This window comes from Cupressus sempervirens, chromosome 11 (genome assembly GCF_028749045.1).
Source record: "Cupressus sempervirens isolate cs-2001-9-10 chromosome 11, ASM2874904v1, whole genome shotgun sequence".
Lineage (NCBI taxonomy): Eukaryota > Viridiplantae > Streptophyta > Pinopsida > Cupressales > Cupressaceae > Cupressus > Cupressus sempervirens.
The window spans coordinates 570910354-570932954 of NC_143128.1; the positions used below are offsets into that span (position 1 = coordinate 570910354).

The following is a 22601-nucleotide window of genomic DNA, read 5'->3' on the forward strand; positions in this document are numbered from 1 at the left end:
GCTTAGAGGTCATCTCAGCAAAAATGGGTGCCACGTGGCATCACCATGTGGCATGTACAGATGATGATGTGGCAGGGGTCACGTGGCAGACCTACCACGTGTCAGTCTAAAAATTGCTGACTGTGCTTAAGAGAATGTTGTCACTACTGACTATGCACAGGGGCCATAGGGGTGGCATAATCGAGGCTAAGCAGTGGCATAGAGCAGAGAAACTGGCAGAGGAACTCATCGCAGAGGGTGGAGCAGACGGTGCAGAGGGAGGCGCCGCCTAGCCGCGATGGCCGGTGGGTGGCCTACCGAGGGCGGCTCTGCTGCGGTGGCATGGCCACTGCTGGCGGGGCCATGGTGGTGCGATGGTGGTTGCTGGGTGGCCGCTGGATAGCAGTGCCTGTTTTTATTTTTATTTTTTATTTTTTTTACTGCGCGTCCGTACGAGCCATACGGAAAAGCCTTGCAACAAAAAAAATTTGCCCCGCGGAGCTCTGTCTCCAAAAATGACAAGTTTTATATGAATCCTGATTGCAAATGGCCTTCTAGATCCAATGGTGATGTCCGTTTGGGCTGAAAGTGCTCCAAAAAATTGTTGATCCTCTGATTTGAAGAAAAAATGCACAAACAAACTAGGGTTTGTGACTTCAAATCATGGCTTCAAAATTTTTTCAACCAAGCAGTAGTAGGAAGGGTCTGATACCATGTTGGAGTTGAGGAAAGCCAACTCTGAAGATGCCCAAGATCACCTGCATGCGAGAACCTGTCAAAGAGAAGCCAAGAAGAGGAAGAGCATGGAGCAAGGGAAAAACCCTAAACAGACATGAGAGATAATATGTGCAACACAAGAAGAAATGTATTTACAATATGCACAATGCCTTATGTTATGAGAATACAATGAGGGAGAGGTTTCTTATAAAGACCTCAAGGAAGCTTGTAGAACAAGCTGGAAGGTGGTAGAAGATAAGGATGATAACTCAACACATATCCATATAAGGTGGAACATGCAGGAAGGGAATAAACTCCCATGTTGTCAACAACTAACTACTACATGCATTAAATACAAAATATTAAATAAATACATTTACCTAAGTAAGCTTAAGTAATAGAATAAATAATTAACAATTAATTAATTATTTACTCTAACATTTCATATGTAGTTTTTGAATGGGTCATGTGTGATGTATAGTGTATAATGTGTGTTTCATTTGACACTTGTACTCGTTATGTGAATTGACATGTTCTTTGATGATGGATCATGTGGCCACCTTATTCTGAGTTAAATACCTTGATTGAGAAAATTGACTTATTGCCTTAAACTAGTAAAGTGAAAAGGTTACCACCATGGGAAATTTTGAATTTGGACTTACCTAGCATTGTGAGGGCCATAAAGTAATTCTAAGGTGAATTTGTGACAAAAATAAGTCCTACCAATATTAGTACCTTAAGTTAGGGGGCTAATAATAACCTCTAGGGTGCCTAGTAGACCTAGGAGACCCCCAAAGAAAAAGCTTTCTTTATTAAATCCGAAAATGAGCATGGCATATAGGGGCTTGGCCAAATTAGAAACTCACTTGGCCACTCTCTATCTTTAGAGACAACTAGGGTTTGGAGGAAGAGGATAAGGAGCTCTACTACAACCTTTCATTGCGATTTCTTGGAGTGAGGTTGGTACCCATGATCCATGGTGTTCTTCATTCCATGATGAATTGTTTTTTTTTAGATGTGGTTTGTGGGAAAAGATCTTTTGTATGAGTGTTGCATATGAGGAGTTTTGTTTGAATCCTCTCTTGAATCTTGTTTTGCTTCCATGTTGTGTGTTTTGTGTAATGGGTGTGAAGCATCACTCACCATTGGGAGGGAAGAGATGCTTGGGTGAAGGAGTTAGTTTGGCTAACACATGTAGTTGAGGAACTCTCTCATGTGTGGAGATGATTTTTACATGTTCTATGGAATGTGATCTTCTTGATTACTTGCATTATGGGAGGTATAAGGAGGTATGTGGAGGTAAAGTTATTCTAAGCCTCAGAAGGGCATGTTGATAATGAGATTTTGTTTATATTGTGAAACATATCTTTGGAAATCCTTCTCATGGAGAGAACCCACCTTCACCCTATAGCTTGATTCAATTATTGAATCTTTGTGCAAGCATTGGGATGGGTTGTCTTGGAATGCATTGTGTAATGTTGCTATTTTGTTGTGATCATGCATGATATGAGAATGTGAAGTATGCTACCATTTATGCATTGCTTCCCAAAGCTTGGTGGGTGGCCTCCTTAAGACCTAGGTTGGGAGGTGAGCCTCGACGACACCCCATTTATTTTTGGTCTCATTTCTTTGTAGGTTTTCACTTGATGAGCTTGGAGGCTTGAAGTTCATGTAGTCTATTCTTTCATAGGAGAAGAAGACTCTTTATTATTGTGTTGGAAATGGAGTAATAACCTCCACTTGTATGTGAAGTAGTTTGTATTTTGAGAGTGTTGTTATTGTTCTCGTCCATATGTCCATAGAGAGAGATTTGAATAATCTATGTATCAAACGGTCCTTCCATTGTTTATACCTTGATATGGTCATTCCACCACCCTTTGTTCATGCTTGATAAGTGTGTTAGAAGGAAGAATTGAGAAAATTATGAAGGAGAATTTCATTGCATTGATATTGTGATTTCATAGTCTTGTATATGGATGTATTGTAGGCATTAGTAAGATGGAAATAAAACTATCTCTTGCTATTTTGTTGCACTCCATTCTCATAAAAATAGCTTGATGCAATATGTGATTAAACTTGATTCACACACGATTGTAGGATACGTATGCAATAGGTAATATATTTATATTTAAATATAGTCCAGAATTTGGATATCAATAATGTAAATAGAATACTCAATATTCTTAGAATCACAAGCAAGAAGATTTCTTTTATGTTTCATGTTAGAGCATCTTGAATTTATACTATGATAGTTGTTATGTGTGATACTTTAGAATTATTATGTAGAATATTTTTGAGATGTAATGTACAATGTCAGAATATCACCCACCCAAATATAAATTATCATAGAGGATATATGAAGAAAACTAGTCAAAAGAGAAAATGCCAACTTCATAAGAAAACCTGTAGATGCATAAAATGTCACTGGAAAATGTATGGTCTTTCAAAAAAAAACTCTTCTCAGAATAAAGTCATTAAAATAATATTATTAGAATAAAATAGCATAGCTTAACAATATTTAATCATGGAAAAAAAATGGGTCACCATCTTATAAATATTGAAATCCAAAACACTATTTCAATTAGTACATTATCACATCCCTAATAAACCAATACCCTAGATTAACAAAATAAAACAAAATAAGAAATGTATTATAATACTAAACTAACAAAACCTAAAAAATGACAAAATATATTTAAATTTTCCCAGACGCTTACCCTCTCCTGCATGTACTAGATTTCATTCAATTTTAGGGGCCACATCAAGCAAGAAATAATTTTTTTTTTTTAAAAAGGGGCAAGTCATGGTGGGAAGCCATGGAAGGTTGACCGATTTAAAGACATGACAACTATATCAGTGTTGAGACCAAGACCCTCCCTAGGCACCTAGCCTTGGCAGAGGTGGAAATAATTATTAAAAAGGACAAGATACATTCCTCCTCAACACCAAATAAGCGAGTGGGAACCTTGACATATTAAGAACTTGCATTTATGAAAAGACACCCTTCCATACGCCTAGTTTTGGGATAATTTGAAAGGAATAATTTTTTTAAAAAACTAATCAAACCTTACACATCTACCATGCCCACTTGCCCATAAAAATTTGTAGGGGATTGGACTTGGGACATTTCATTTGCTTGGGGTGGATGTGAATAGATCCAAGGATATTCACTAGGAAGATGATGAGGGTAGTTGCAGTAGGATAGAATAATTAGTTTATAATTTATTTTGAATATTATTTTATGGAATTATGATAGTATGGTTAGGGAATGGTATAATTATTTATAACTTATTTTCAATATAATAGGATTATAGTGATTATATATGTAGGTTTGAGTTTATTTTAAATTTTTCTTGAATATAGATTAATTGACAATTTTAAAGGGAAATAGATATATATTAATTTTAGGATAATCTAATTATAATACATTCTGATTTTAGACATTGTGGAAGTGTAATAGATTTATAAATATTTTGGGATTGCACATTTTCCTATTTCATAGTTATTTGATTTGATTTTATTTATGTGAATTGAATATTGGTATTGATTATAATTGACCTTCTTTCATTAGAAGATTTAAATGGTAGTAGGAGTAATATACAATTTCAGATATTTAAATTATCATGTAATTTGACTTTTAGATATTTTGGGAAAGAAAATTTTAAAAATTGAGTCCTAATAATTTTTGAGGCAAGATTAATGGTCACGTGACATCATGGTTTAGGATTCAATTTTTGGTTGAGAATAGACTTGAGATCAACATGATTATGTTAATAATTAAGCATGGATAGATTATACATATTCTAATAAGGGCCTTCAATAAGGAAATGGATGTTGGATATTAGGAATAATTTAGAATATATGATCAGGTAGATTTAGGATTAAAATTTTCTAGCACATTATGTTATTTGAGGTGGCTAACTAAATAAATTGAAAATTTATGTAATAATATGTAAGGAAATTAGTAAGTTGATAGATTAGGAACAATTATGTTAGTTTGATTTTGATAAGTATATTTAGTCATTCTAGATATTGTGGATGTTCAAAGAGAATAGTATTGGGGTGATCCTTAATTAGATAGTTGACCAATGACCATTTGCCTTCATAATTCACAACCCTAGAATATGACACCTACACACTAAGTTACAATAAGTAATCATTTAGGGGTAACTCCAACTTAATGCAAGTATAAATCTTACTATATTAAACATCCAAGTTGAAAACATAATTATTACCTTCATAAAACAAAAAATAATTTTTTTTTGTCTTATAGGAAATTTTTTGGGACGATACTTACTATCCATCCATTGCAGACCCTATTGGAGGAAAGTGCAATTTTTGATAAGATTTTTGCAGACCTTGGAACCATACAAGAGGTCCATTTAAAATAGATGGGATGTGAAGGAGGGGTCACTAAAGTATTTTTATTTTATGATTTCTTGCCACCCTCCTAATTCTTTGGCCTACTACGAACCAATTTTAGTTAGGAGTGCTTTGTTGAGGTCTTCTATTTTTCTAACATCTACCCAAGGATTTAGGCTTACAAATAGTATCCTAGTTGACTAGGTTGATCCTTGCTTTATCTTAAAAACTAGTTCAAAGGAAATTTCTATGTATCCTCTACAAAATAAGGTTTATATAAGAAGACATTTCAAAGTTCAAGAGGAAACAAATAGGGATGTCGCGTGAAGAAGAAGAAAGGAATTGGAGTTTACCCACACTATTGAGAACCTTCCCATTCCATCTTGCCATCCTTCTGTGAAGCCTTACAAAAATTAAATTATAATTTTTTTGACTAACCTCCTAAACTATAAAGGTGACCCTCGAGTAGGTATCTAGGAGGGAAGCTTCTTAGAAGCCTAGAATGTGTGTGGGTATCATGTAAGGAATTCCTACTACTAAAGAAGTACACTTTATTAAAATTTATGTGTTGGAAAAATCATGATCATAATTTTCTAGGGGGATATTCCATTCCTTGGCTTCTATAATAGAAGAGATCCTAAATGGAAAGGTATAATTCATAAATTGTTGTAAGACATTTGAGGGGATAGATGTTGTCAATTTGATTCCCTGAATGGTACGTACCTCCATTTTGAAAATAAATTTTCTCCCTAAGAACTCCACCACCATAATAAAAAGGTGTGGTAAGAGAAGATCCCCTTGATGTAGGCCCCTCCTAGAGGAGAAAGAGCCCTGAGATTTCCCATTAGAATAGTATAAAACTAAATTGTACCAATTATCACCTAAATTAGCTCAATAAATTTCCTACTAGAACAAATTTTAGACATAAAAACAAGTAAGAAATCCCAATTGACCTTATCATATGCCTTAGAAATATCTAGCTTGAGGCCATCCTTGACCTTTTCTTTTTTTCCATTGAGTGTATTATCTCATGAGTTTAGATAGAAGCATCAAGGATTTGTGGTCCTAGAATAAATTCTTTTTGGGAGTGGCTTATGAACTTATCTAGTTGGGTCTTCATGCATTTATTGAGAACCTTAGAGAAGACCCTTAAAAACTATGTTACATAAGCTTATGGCTCTAAAGTTTCTAAGAGACTTAGGCTCCTAGATTTTAAGCACCAAAATAATGAATGTCTTATTCAGGCTTTTCAAAATTTCCCATTCTAACAAAATCTTTCACAACTATATGAAATCAAATCTCCTAATCTCCATGCCTCCATTCTGTTCATGAGAGATTTGACTTGGATTTCAGATCTGTGTTTTCTCTTTCCAAGGTCTCAATTTTCAAAAGTGTTTTATATTGGATCTTAGGGGGCTAATATTTGGAGCACTTTAAGGCCAAATGGACATCACTGTTAAGCTAAGATCACTCAAAAATCCCTACTTCAATATAAAATTTGTCAAGTTTGGATGACATTGACTTTTGAGGCAAATTTTTTTTGCACCCATTCGATACAGTCACACAAATCTTGAGATGGTGATTTTTTTTTTAAATGTCACATTCAAAATGCATGAAAATGGGAATGTTTTTTAATAAATTTGAAGAGAAAGTGCATGACTTTGATTCAAAAACAAAAAGAAGTGTGTGCAATGTTTTTGCAGACCCCAATGGTACACATTTTGTGCAAGCTTGACATAATCATGGTGCATCAAACCTAACGGCCCCATTCTACCTCAGGATTTGTGTTATCTTGGGACCTTCCATGGGTGCTACACACATCACCACACCACCAAATCTTTTTGGATTCTCACATGTGATCACCATTAGAGGCCTTTTGTCAAAATTACTTGCACTAGGCACTTTCTCTAAGTTTGGTCAAGTTTTTGGAGGCGCACATCTCCACAACCTACTTAATGGCACAATAGAACATGTGCCCCATTGTTGGTCCTCAAACTAGCACTTTTCATTTCCTTGTGTGGCAATTTTTATGATTAACTAACTAAAATTGGATTTCACACATTCATTGTATAGTGTTTATTTGGGCATTCAAGTGGAATTTTTATTTGTAGCTTGCACCTCCACTTTTTTTCCTTCAATGGTGCATCTCTCTATTGGAACATGTGCTTCCTCGACATATGTGCTCCACCAATCATGTTTATGGTTTTATGGAGCCTATTTTTTTCCAACACATTTGGCATAGAAAGAGGTGGACCTTGTTTGGTAGTTTTCCATGATTTTTTTGTGGGATAGTTTTTAGGCTTTAGACACTTTTTCCAAACACAAGTACAAGTCAACAACACCATGTGCCCCTTTAACTCCACATGCACAAACATGTTATTTTCCTTCTTTGACATATGTTTCTCTTTGTTTGGTCACTTTCCCCATGTAGGCCATCCACCATTAATCATGTATTTTCAATGCATAAAAAATAGGGAGTAATTGACTATTTTGGCCTCTAATCTTTTTTGTCACATATGACATATTTTCTCGTGCCAAGTTCTACGAAATACACTATTTATGGATGTTATGGAATGGTGATTTGGATTATTTTTGCAAACATGTTTTAGTGGCCATTGATTTATTTTCTGGCACTTGGCATTTTTTTCCAAGTAGCCTCTCTTTTTTAGGCTACTAGATCATTTCTCAGGTATTTATTTTTCTTGGATGGCCATTTGAGCATCGTCACTTGTCATGTTAGAACTACATAAACAACCTTGTAAGCCCTTGTAACTTTGTTTGGACCTATTTGTGGTCTTTTTTCCATATCTTGCTCATCTGAACTCTATTTTTGGTAAATGAGATATCATCAGGAAGCTGGTTCCAAGCTTTGTGTTAGTAAAGGTGTTTTTTAGTTTTAATTTCATATAAGTTAAGATTTTTTTGCACTCTAGGAGACATATCTTGATCATCTAATCTCTGATTTAGGAATTATTTACACCAACTAAAAGGTTTTTTCAAGCTCTTTCCAATGATGCTAGTTTTTTTTCCATATTATTCTCTAGGCACATTCTATTCATTTTTTTTTTGCATTCTTACATTTTGGTAGGTATCTTGGTTGATTCATATTTGGGGATCAATTTTTTTGCTTTAGATGATTTTTCATGAACTGTACTATCTATTGTAACACCCTTATGTCTCTTCTAGTTAGTGTAGACATCATTTTTATGCATTCTTACAAACACACTAAGATAAAGTTCCATATTCCATCTGTGTTTTCATTTTAGTCATTTTTCTTTATGATTCAATTATTCTCATCAGAGGACAGTCATGTAGATTATTATATTCATGGGATTCACCCTATCTTATGCCTTATTGTACATTCACTATTGTGATTAGAGTGTCATGGGGAGTTCATGTTTTTCTTGGGTTTGTCATCTTCCCTTGTCTAGTAAGTTTCCCTTCTGTGACATTAGCCTCATGATGAGTCTGAGATTGATCACCTTAGTAGACACATATGTACTTTTTTGTGCATCTTGATCATGGTTCCATGACATGTCAGTCTTATGGGTAACTTTTCCAATTTCATGTCAACTAACCCTTGTCTATATTAGGAGGGGTTCTTCTATTAGTTCTTATGCTTCCTTGGTTCAATAAAGTGACCTTTGTATTTATTATTTGTTCATATGTACTAGGCAGATGCAGGATAACTATACATTGTGGTGAGATGGATTGTTTACCATATTGACACTTTTCTTTTCATTCACTTTGGTTGTAGCCTTGCATGTTCAACTAATCAACTCTTCATGCTATGGTATTTCATGTCATATGTATCTTTGACTTTAGTTGTTTTCATTTATGTGCCTCTTGATTTGAGTATTGTCTTTTAAGAGAACTCATGCATATTATAGTCTTCTCTACCTGGTTAGTTTCTATTTTAGTGGAGATTCTTTAAATCAGCAGTTACTTTTGATGGAGCTTTGTAGCTTCTACATGATTTAGTGATGTTATTCATGATCATCCTTTTGTTCCTATCTTCTGGTACATTCTCTAGTCTAGAGGCTTATATAGTCCTTCACTAGTCTTTCGGCATTCTTTCCATCTCTTCTTGGAGTAGGGTTTTTCCCATGTAGTTTTCTCTTTTTCTCGTCTTTATTGAGATTTGGTTGTGCTTGGGTACCTCATCAAGCTTTGTTGTCGAGACCTAAATCTTCTTTTAGTGGCAATTTCTAGGCTTTTGGCTACTCCCTAAGTTTATCTTAAGGAGGAGTTTTAGAGTAATTACATATTTTGTAATTAACTCTATTTTACTTAAGCTAAACTTTAAACATCTAATAATTAATTAATTTATTAATTATTATAATGCAACTTAGGTTTTATCTTTTAGGGTTTGGATCTCCATTTATAAGTATTGATCTATCTTAGTAATTTAACACATTCAATAACTTTTGATAGTAGAGATTTCTCTTTTTTCTCATTAAAAATGTCTCATCTATGGATCTAGGAATTCCAGCCTCCAAAGCTTTTTCTTCTCTCTTTCTATGACAAGTTTTTGTATGAAGGTGATTATTGAGAGCTATGGAGTTGATCTCTCATCAACTTCAACTTATAAATTTCAATTATAATATTGATTCCTTAATATATGGCTTGACCAAGGAAAGCCCCCCTACCCCACACCACCCCTCCCCCAACTCCCCCCCCCGCCCCTAAAAAAAAGAATTTTTTTTTCTTGTAAACAAAAAAACGTTGTCAAAATTACAAATTCAAAATCATAAACATATTGTTAGTAGCTTTCTAAAGATCTAAGATCAACTAATCTTTTACTTTATGGGACCATGTAAACTTAGTGGAACATATACCAATATACATCAACTAGGTTGACTTGTACCTTGACATCTTTATTTTTCTTTATTTTTTGGTTTTTTTTTTCTTGTTTCCAGATCTAGTCTCAGTTTCTTTCTTATTGCTTTCAATCTTTTATTTTCTAAGCACAAAGGTTTCTTCCCCTACACATATTTGAGGTTAGTCACTTTCTCTTTCTTTGCCTTATGCCTCAGATATGATTTCTTTCTTAAATAGGGTTTTGCATGTTTTTCCTACATTTAAATCAATCAACCCTAGGAAAGTTAATTAATCTAGCATTTAACCAACTATCCCAATAAATTCAACCTAATTTCATTACAAATATAACCTTAATGAATATTGTATGAATGAGGACGTTATTGTGTACTTCTTTGATACAATTTGGGTTTAATTTTGGCATCCCTTCATCTCACTTGTGTTGTGCTAAACTAACTTAACTTATACTAATAGTTATGTTTGGAAGCTCCTCTTTCTCTTGTATTAATGGCTTAGGATTAAGATGGCTAACTATTGAACACATCTCATCTAGTTTACATTAACAAATTCATTGCTTCTTTTTTTCCCCTAAGCACATGTGTATTGAATACATGTGAAAACTTAATACAATTATAAAACCTATTTTTATGTGTCTACAAGAAAAAAAACATAACAAATAAATTCATATTTCTTAATAAAAATTAACAAATACCGTACTAGAAATCATGAAATAATTCTAAAAACAATAAAAAATAAAAATTGTCTATTAAGAAATTTTTTGTTTGGAAGCAAAATAGGGTGGAATTCTGAAGTGTGATGATTTTTATAAAAAGTTACTTGTCATCTATTTATGTGTGTGTGCGTGCACACACACACACACACACAAACACACACACACATGTATACATATCTATATATACATATATACATATGTATATATATGTATATATACATATATATATACATGCATATATATATACATATATGTATATATATATATACATATGTATATACACACGCACACACACACACATATATGTATGTATATATATATACATGTATATATATATATGTATATATATGTATGTATGTATATATGCATATATATACATGTGTACATACATACATACATACATACATACATACATACATACATACATACATACATACATATATATATATATATATATATATATATATATATATATATATATATATATAAATAGAGAGAGAGAGAGAGAGAGAGAGAGAGAGAGAGAGAGAGAGAGAGAGATTTTATGAATAATGTCCTCTTTCAAATGGGGGACTTGTTCAATGAGCCACCCTACTTCTAAATAGGGTAACATTGAGAATGCAGCCTCATTTCAAAACAAGGTTGAGTTTCATGAAAAATGGCTCAAGGTCTTGTGCCTCTTGGAATACCATTTGGATTTTGGCTCGAGATTTTGAAGCAAAGCCTCAACCCATTTTTTCCAAAATGAGACCTTGTTTTATAAACTTTTTGTTCACAAAATTGACTAAGAGTAAAACTTCCATTAAAAGTAGACTTGTCTTCTTTCTTTAACCTAAGTGTAAACATTCTCAAGTCAACTCTACACTAAGGAACATGCAACATATGTTAATTGCATTCACCAATGACAAAATCCATGGCTAATATATTGTTTTAGCCATATATGGAAGCATCCAAATCAATTATTTTTGTAAAATTGAATCCTTAGCTCAAACCATTCCTCCCCATCTTGACATCAACAACATTATACTCTTGTTATGAAAACCACTAGTTTGAGTTTTCCAAAACCCATTGTTGCACTAAAAGGGAATTAGTACTATTATTAATGCATCTTAGTGACTTAGCTTTGCATATCAATATTTTCAATATCATCCATTATAAGAAAATATCCTTAGAAGATTGAACCTCAAATATGGTCATATTCTCATGGACCATTTACTTATATTTATAATGCATTGGATCTGCAAGCATGCCAAGCAGTAGCAATTAATTGACCCATTAATGTAATTGCTTGCTAATAAATAGTGCAAAGAAGGCATTTTTTCCCAAAAACTTGTTATTCCTTGTCCACATATTGAGCTTGGTAATATCATATCAACATATTTGTTGGCCTATGAACCATGATTCAAATGATAAAATGAAAGTTACAATCACATCATCAGTCCTACCACACTTTCCTACTTTGGGAATAAAGCAAGGAGAAAACTTTATTGTTTTTCTTCTTTGTGGTCATTTGGTTCAAATGTGTAGCAATACTTATGGAAATCATAAAGAAACTTCATATTAGTAATACATGAAATTAATGAATGATTAGAGACACTCTTTCAATTCATAATTGCAAGTATAAATAATCTTAGTTATGATATCAATCTTACATCTCAAGTATTCCAAATAACTGTTAATTATATTTTTCATATTAGAACTTTGAGATGGTTCACTTAATGAATGACTTATGTGAAATAAAATTGGATATAAGTTCCTTAAACTTTCTCCCTCAAAATATTTTATCTATAAACTTTAATCCAAGATGAAAATTTTTTTGATCCTTTAAGGGCATTCTTCTTCCATAAAATATATGTATAAGAACTCTATTTCCTATATTAGCATTGAACTACTTCAGTCATGATGTCAGAACAATCAAAATCCATCTAATAGAAGATAAAAATTGTTAGAATTTGATTATAAAATATCTGCACATGGTATAACACACTTGGTAGAAGTAATAGAAACTTTCATAACATTAAAAACAAGAAAGTAATGCATAACATCTAGTTCCGATCATTGCTAAATATCGTAGAAGTTTTTAGTTGGAACAATAGTTATTGTATGGAAACCATATTTATATTTAGGTCATTTTTAACATGAAATGCACTATGATCAAAAGTGCACTAGTCATTGTTGCATTCAACACGTATTTTGAGGACAATGTTGTTTACTATACAACTAATTGAGTAAATTTTAGTTTTTGTTTTACATTGTTTATTATTAAAGATAAAAAATTTCCATGATCCATAATAATTATATTTCTACTTCTGAATAATATTTGTGTGATTTATTGCATCAACTCACACACACTCTTTCCCAGAAGCAAGAATATAAATGTTTAATATGCATATTTTTAATATTATTTCTAATTTCTTAAAATTTATAAGTTAGAATTTTTAATTTAAATAATTTTTAATATAGTTAGAAATAATTTTTTTACTTAATGTGCCTATTTTAAGAACTTGTAATGAAAAGATAATTTTAAATTTTATGATATATCTATTTTTACTTAAGATAATTTTCGAACAGTGAGTCATCTTTATTATTATTGGTTAAATATACAAAGCTCATATATCGTTTTTTGTATATTTCCTCAAAATTATTTATATAAATTTCAAATACATCTTTTTTGAAAAATTTATTTTAATTAATTAAGTATTTGTATTTAGCAAATTTAATATTTGCAATTGACTTTATGTTTACTTGGTTTGAACCATAAAATATTTTTTCTAAATATTCCATGTTTATTGTGTTTTTAGCATTTCTAGAATATGGTAGAGTTTGACTATGATAATTTTTTTAGATAAAAATTAAAAATCATAAAAAAATTAATGTACTTGTTGCTTTTGGCTAAATTACCTAAATTACATGGTCTTTTAATTTTTTTAATAAGTATCAATTGGACATGATGAGAAAGCCTTTTAGTTGGGTAGCTTAAAATTATTTTCATATTTTTATAATTGTATATTAATTAAATTAAAATTGATGTTTAAATTTTAATTTATGGTGGCATTTGTTCAATATCAATACTATTGTTATAAATAGTCAGCTTAAGGACCTATACATAAATACATTGTAAAAATCATCACAACTAAAAAATTAAAAATAAGAGAGTTTACTGTGCAGATGTAAAATTGAATTTCAAGTTTTGTTTTAAGATTAAACAATACAAAGATAAACCGAGTAGAAAACTTGAAAGTGAAGAATAGAAAATTCAAATTTACTCTTTTCTAATCTTATAATTCAATATCTTACATCTATCTTAACCATATCCATTGTAGTATATCTAACCAAATAATTCTACCTCTAACATATACCTAACCCTAGGCTTAAGCATAACCTTATCATTGAACCTACTTCTATCTTAAAACCATAAACTTAATTCTATCTACTAACCCTAACTATTAAACAAAACCATGAAAAGGTAGGGCCAATAGATGAAGTCCCTTAGTCTCTTAGGTACATATGCTTTTATGCAATATACTAATACAAAAAACATAAAATTGTAGAAGGAATACAAAAGGTACAAACAACCTAAACATTGCAAAAAATTCATTTCTCACTGAAGGCATTTGACAGATGTATCTTGGTATTACATATTTCTTTTAACTTGTTGTTAATATTTTGTAAATTATTTCTACCAACATATCTTTCATTTAGTAATTCTCTATAGGTATTGCTTCATTTTTCAAATCAAGTCCTTTAGTCTTTGTTTAATGGCCTGATCCCATATGCCTTTGTTGAATTATTCAACTGCAGCTTAACTTGTGCTATTCTCACTTTGATATAATCAAACACATTAGAAATTGCACTTGGTTTTCTCTCAATGTTGTCGACTTTATTTAATGCTCGGGGACAATGTGGTGATATGTAAAGAGTTAATATTAATAGTCTTTATAGTTCCCCACATGAATTATTGTTATCTACTTCCATATGATATTGGAATTATGAAAAGCATCATTGTCACGATCTATATTTATCATAGAATCCTTAGGACCTTTCTTTGCAACTTGTATAAAGCTTTTAAAATTAGATAATTTATATCTATGTTATGTGGTTCAAGGTTGAATTAGAACATAATTCTTTTAAAACAGCCACGCAAAAAAAAAATGCATTGATTCATATAATCAGCGCATTCGTTGAACTACTCTCAGAATAAATAATGTAACAACCTATTAATAAACTTTTTTTTGTAAGAGTATTGGTAGATTCATGTTTCAAGCTCAATGATGGTTTTTTCTGTTGACTTTGATGTAAAAAAAAATCTTACCAAAGTTGTACTCAAATTTGAAACTTGTCTACTATTATGAGGTAGCCAGGTTCAGAGGATCTTAATATCCTTAGATAAAGAACATTGTATGCCACAATATTATGCTACTCTCTACTTTTGACATCATGATTTAGATCAGATTTACTAATGAAGTATTTGACTTAATCTAGCAAGTGTTTCATCTCAACTGGTTACAAATGAAAGGAAAGGAAACAAGAGCTTAAGGTGTTATGCTAAATGAACTGAAAATGATAGGTTGTTGTTGTAATGTGGAGATGTATTAATAAAGGAATATTTTTATATTTCAAATGGAAACTTCTATTCAAATGAAAACATATAATAAACCTTCAGAGATGCTATTCTATTTTAAAAGGATAACAGTTTAGGACTACCAGTGATCATGGTTTCTGTTTTGTAATCCGAAACATAAATTATTGAGATAAAAAATATGCTGTTATTGTAATGCTCAGTGGTTAATCTATTTTTTACATGGTGAAATGAGTTTTGCATTTATTTGGTGCTTTTAATTTTATTTTTCCTGCTTCTTGAAGTTTTTTTTGTAAAAATATTTCTGACAGAATTATTATGTTTGAATGCCAGCTACTATTGTAACTGGAAATGCAATGGATGTCACAAATATTTCTATTTAGACATAGTGACTAATTGAGATTCGAAAAATTGCATACAATAAACTTTTCACATTCTTTCTCATCCCCACATGAATTATTGTTATATACTTCCATATCATATTGGAATTATGAAAAGCATCATTGTCACGATCTATATTTATCATAGAATCCATAGGACCTTTCTCTGCAACTTGTATAAAGCTTTTCAAATTAGATAATTTATATCTAAGTTATGTGGTTCAAGGTTGAATTAGAACATAATTCTTTTAAAACAGCCACGCAGGAAAAATAATGCATTGATTCATATAATCAGCGCATTCGTTGAACTACTCTCAGAATAAATAATGTAACAACCTATTAATAATTTTTTTTGTAAAAGTAATGGTAGATTCATGTTTCAAGCTCAATGATGGTTTTTTCTTTTGACTTTGATGTAAAAAAAAATCTTACCAAAGTTGTACTCAAATTTGAAACTTGTCTACTATTATGAGGTAGCCAGGTTCAGAGGATCTTAATATCCTTAGCTAAAGAACATTGTATGCCACAATATTATGCTACTCTCAACTTTTCACATCATGATTTAGATCAGATTTATTAATGAAGTATTTGACTTAATCTAGCAAGTGTTTCATCTCAACTGGTTACAAATGAAAGGAAAGGAAACAAGAGCTTAAGGTGTTATGCTAAATGAACTGAAATGGATAAGTTGTTGTTGTATTGTGGAGATGTATTAATAAAGGAATATTTTTATATTTCAAATGGAAACTTCTATTCAAATGAAAACATATAATAAACCTTCAGGGATGCTATTCTATTTTAAAAGGATAACAGTTTAGGACTACTAGTCATCATGGTTTCTGTTTTTAATCCCAAACATAAATTATTGAAATAAAAAATATGCTATTATTGTAATGCTCAGTGGTTAATCTATTTGTTACATGGTGAAATGAGTTTTGGATTTATTTGGTGCTTTTGATTTTATTTTTCCTGCTTCTTGAAGTTTTTTTTTGTAAAAATATTTTCGACAGAATTATTATGTTTGAATGCCAGCTACTATTGTAGCTGGAAATGCAATGGATGTCACAATTTTTTCTATTTAGACATAGTGACTAATTGAGATTCGACGAATTGCATACAATAAACTTTTAACATTCTTTCTCACAAAGCTTATATATTGTACTTAATAGTTTATTCCATTATACTGGCTTTTGTTCTTTAAAGACCAAAACATTAGAAGGCAAGGAATATATGCCAGACAACATAGTTTTCAGATAGGTACATCTTTTTACATGGTTGGTTGACCAGGAATCAGTCGTAAAATGAGATACGTACATTGTAAGTGTTGCTTGTGGCTTCAACTATGGTAGATTTTTTACCATCAAAAGAAAATAGGTCAACATCATTGTGCATTGGATGCCTCTATAAGAGCTATTAGACTATATTTTCATTAAAGCTTGTAAATGTATACAATATTCATAGATTAAAAAAATATCTTTAAGTTGATCATAGTGTTTATAGTGTCCTCGGATAAACAAAAAACATTCGATACGAACTGTTATAATTTTAGAGTACAATAGTGTATAATGAAAAGAATACAAACTGATAGTCCATAGGTTTAACTCTAAAAAATAATTATGCAATAGATTTATAGTTTCAACTCATCAGCCCAAACAATATTTGATACAAAATATTATAATTGAGGATTCAAGAATATAAAAAATTTGCATTTTATGCATTGAACATTGTACCGTATTTGATTACAAGGTTTATAATCTCAACTATATAATTGTGTAACAAGTGCATTTCATGCATTGAACACTATAACACATTTAAAAATAGATTTTAGTTTCCTCTAACATCAAATAATTTACAGGGTTCCTATAATAAGTTCGTGAAACACACTTGATTTATAGTATCATCTGAAATCATAGTCCTACTATAAGAATTTATATAATGGAAGACATTAAAAATACAAAGTTATTAACTTTATACATTCAACACTAAAAATGATTAACCATTAAAACTCAAATTGTATTTGATGCAATCTCATATCATTCATCTTGACTATAGAACTACATTATGTAAGCTACATGATCGTATTTTAGTTTTCTTCAAGTTAAGTAAAAAAAAGTATCTAAGGAACGTCATACAAATGAAATTCTCATTCAGTCACATATTTACTTAAATAAATCCTTGGTAGGATTTATTGAGCCTCTAGTACGTGGTAAACATGGTATAAGCACCAACTATATAAAACAATCAAACTAAACATTTTAAAAGCATATGTACAAAGGATGATTTCATGCAAGAGCAATATGTAAATTGATGATTGTCAGGAAGCAAGATTAGAAGTAGTTATTCTAAACATTTTAATTGTGGTGCAGTAAACTGAACAATTTTCTTGTGATTGATCAGTGGAATATAAGTGCAAGTTGAAATATATTATGAAATACATATGGTAGCATTTACGATATTGGAAAAAGACTTAAACTTATTGTTTGAAGAAATGTATGGTAACTTGAGAGCTATGTGACAGTTATTATATTTGGTCCACCATGAAGAAAGTTTTGTGGCGGTTTCTACATTTTGTTGATAGTTTGAGGGTGTGTGTGTGTGTGTGTGTACACGTATACGTACATGTACGTATACGTGTATATAGACATATATGTACATATATGTATATACATATATATATACATATATATGTATATATGTATATGTATATACATATATATACATATATATATATATATATGTATGTGTATATATATATGTATATATATCTGTATATATGTATGTATATATGTATATACATATATATATACATGTATATACATATTTACATACATATATATACATATATACATACATATATATACAAATATATATACATGTATATACAGATATATACATATATATACAAATATATAGATATATATAGATATATATACATATGTGTGTGTGTGTGTGTGTGTGTGTATTCTAGTAGACTTTTTTTCTAAGTAGGAAGTAATATTGTGTAGACTAATTTGATGGAGGCATTTTCTAACTGGATTATATCAGTTCACTACTGCTAGGTAGCATCCTACAATATGTGGGAGAAAAGAAGTTTTGTTTGTCAATGGAGGGGAGATGATTTCAAACCTTTGAAAATAAATTTTGTATCTTGTATGTATAGTATAGCTAGGCTTGAAGCATATTACCTTTCATACCTATTCATGATGGGGAAGGAGAGAAGCATTTGTGACAACATAGTTATGGATCAGTGTGAACTTTTCTTTTATTGATATTTCACCAAGACTGAAGAAAAATTTAGATTTGTTCTCTATGTAGCCTTCATATTTCATTTCTACAATTTGTGGCACCAACTCTTTAATTATGGAATGGTCAATTGAATAGTATACAGTCTGCCTACTTTCAATATCCAAGACCATTTTGAGATGGATTTTTTGTACATAATTGAAATTTTCATTACACTTGATGCAGTGCTTATTTCCTTCCTCGAGAACACCAAAGCCATCAAGCATGTAATTGCATGGTGTGAAAAAGGTAGTGAAAGGATTAGAGAATGGATTGATGATTCCTAGGATGCCACAAACCTATATGAAAATTAATGAATGTTATTAAGAGGAGTTTCCATTAGTTTTGAGCAAATAAATCTATCATAATTGTTGTCTATTACTTCATATGTCTGCTACAATAATTCATTCCACATTTGAAGAGTTCTTGAGTCATTTAACTTGCAAATGTATGTAGACATTCTTGTATGAAATGCTCTTTTTTTTCCACATTTGTCAGGATGTTATGGAAGAATAGTGTTGGAGTTTCGTTATGATGCAACATTTCATCTACTAGAGCATGATGATGACCTAGGTTTGGATGTAGTGAAGCTGCAATACAGTGGTAATGTTAGCTTTCCATAGAGATAGAGGTGAAGGTTTTTCCTGATTACCATATGCATCATATTATTATTGGTTGTTTGTACTATTTGTACTAAAATAGTTCCTTGTGCTCTCTACACATCACCATGGCCACCTTTGAGCTCAAATTTTGCCAGTGGTCCTATTTTTCTTTCTTCAACTACTAGTGCTCCAATAGTTCCAATTGGGTACTCATTTGGACTATTTAGTAGCTAAAAAATTGTACTACTTGGAATGAAGTTGTATTTTGTGCAAATCTAAGGAATTATTTCCCTAGTGGTGGTCTCTTTTATCACAATTATGTAGTCATAGTCCCTATAGTCATATCATATTTTGGCTCCAATTGAAAATCAGAAATGCTTATGCTTATCCCTACAATCAGTTTATCTTCATATTGCTAGACCAAATTATCCTTGACATTAACTATGAATATCATTTATGCCTTCATATCTGTGACATTGGCATGAAGAACCTCACATTTATTATTGATCTTGTCAAGGATGTATTTGTACACAACCAATACATCCCCTTCAAAGATCTTGCCAATTTTTCTTTCATTAAGTTCTTCAATTGAAATAGTACCAGTTGTTTTTACCTTTTACCTATATATTGCCATTGTGTTTCTGTCAAGTCTTGTTTGTTTTGTAAAAAGAAAATCAAAAAAAATTGCATAGAACAACTTTATACCTTTTTGCATTCTAATCTTGTTTGATCATTGTGTTTTTCTAATTCTTTTAGCTTCTTCCAATTTAATTTGGGAAGTTGTTGCATCATTTTTTTTGCATATGATTTGTTTCCACTGTACCCTACAAACTGGAAAACCATGATTTAATAGCTATAGTTTATTCAATAAAATGCATCAAGACAATAATTTCTTGGGAAATGTATGTTTTTGTTTCTTACTATTGTGGTTCTTAGATAGAAGATTTGTAGATGTTTGATACAATCATAATTGATTTACATGTTTCTTTTGAATGCATTTTTGTTTACAGTAGGTTGCTTATGAATGTTGGATGGCTTGTGAGTAAACTTGAAAATTGGTCAGTCTAGTATGCTTCTGATTTGAAAATATTGCATATGTTTGAGGTAAGGTTAGACCATATATGATCAATAAGTGGACATTCAATACTATGTGTAGTGTTTAGTAGGAATTTGAGGTTATGATTATGCATATAGGGTGTTAGACCTTTGCTTCTATTGTTATTTGTTTTGCATATCGATGTTGAAATATCCTACTATGTACAATATCTTATGTGGTTATTTGGTTTTTACTACATTATTTAGAGTTCTTTCTATTTCCTCTAAGTAAGTGTGTGGTCTTGCATAAATATTTTTTATATTTATTACTTTGTTTTTTATTGCTATCTTCATTGGCAAGGTTTTTACATTAGTGGAGATGTGGTGGTCAATTTTGGTACTAGATATGGTTTTCTTTGTTCAAGTCATTAAACTATGGATGCTAGTAATTGAAAATTGGTTGTACAAGTTGCTAGAAAAGACTAGTTCTTTATTTTTTGTATTAAGTTCTTGCAAGAAAATAGTATTTGAAGATACTATATGATAGTATTTGGTTAGGTCATATATATATGGATGGTATCCATGAGTGTTTAGTATGCACAAGGTCAAGTGTGATGAGGATGTTAAACATATTTTTTTGTAGTCAACCTTCCATGATGAAGTTGTTTGTAGCTATTCCAATTCTATAATAGTGTTCCTCTTCACTTTTAAAAAAAATTGTGTTAGAGGCTTCACTAGGTATAGGTTTTATATTCTTCATGTTTGTGAGAGGGCTATATATGATAGACCATGTTTTTTTTCTCCTATGGATCAAAAGTAAGTTCTTTGATTGTAAGACCTTGGGGTTGATGAATGGTACAAGCATAAGTGAGTTGTATGTGGAATTGTTTTCGAATGGTTAGGTTTTTATTTGACATAATTATAAGTATTGGTCTTGCAATATGCAATATGAGTACCCATTCATGTTGGATTTCATTAGTGTAGTATGTCATATACCTAATTTGTTGTTGTCACCCAATGTTTGCATCATTAAACTTGATCCAAACAATGTCATTTTTATCTCTACCATCTATCTCATTCTCATCTTTGTCAATGTCTCCCCATTTCATATTGACATTGTAGCAAAATTTTGAATGATTTATTTTCATGTCTCCTAATAGTGGTCATATAAAAAGTGCCAAGTTTAAAATTTATCTAGGAGTGTGTCAACATTTACCATAAATGGGACATATAGGAAAAGTTGTTCTCTATAGTAGTTATTTGGGTCAATATGCTTGTGGTAATTTATGTAATGTATAGTGTTTGGTTTGATTTTCTTACTAATTAGATGCAAGGGAAGCATAAGATCCTAGAGGAGGTGGGGTAGGTGGTAGAGAGAGGAGTAGGAGTCCCCCGTCGAGGTAGGTTGAGGGACAAGGCAATCATGAGGGTGAGTTAATACATTAGTTAAGACCATCGGTCGATAGACCTCCTAGACTCATTGGAGATGAGATCAGAGAGTTGATACAACTCCAACCACCATTGTTTACTAGTTCTACTGATAGAGTAGTAGTAGAGGCCTAGTTACAGAGTTGAAATCAGTGTTTTGGATTATGTCCTTATGGGAGTAATCTTAAGGCATGACTAGTAATCCATCAGTTGAGGGACAATGCCTCCAATTAGTGGCAATAGGAGGAATCTATATGAGGAGTGAGGATGGATACCCTCAGATGGGAGACATTTTTTTTAATATTCTAAGAGAGGTACCTTTCTGAGCACTTCAAACAGAAGTAGATAAAGGAGTTTCACTCTCTACATCAAAGGGGCCTCATAGTAGCTCAGTATGAGAGCAGGTTTCTCAAGCTCCTTCCTTATGTTGAATACATAAAGGATGAGAAACTATGAGTCAATTGCTTCATCATGGGCTTATATTTCTCACTCTAGGGTGTAGTCTTTTTGGCCTTCCCTACAACTTTTATATAGATAGTCGAGATGGCACTAGTTTCTAGTCAAGATAGCACTAGTTTCTACGGATAATAAGGGTAGATAGGATTCTTTGGATCAATATTAAAACTAAAACTCTACCAAAAAGTCAGGATAGTACAAACCCCCTTGGAAAGGGAATCAAAACTATG

General features: G+C 31.5%; 1 pseudogene; it reads left to right on the plus strand.

The window, feature by feature from the left end:
- The first annotated feature begins 277 nt into the window (after positions 1-277).
- The window catches only part of LOC149530918 (basic leucine zipper 2-like), a 61180-nt pseudogene continuing 38856 nt past the window's right edge, over positions 278-22601 (plus strand).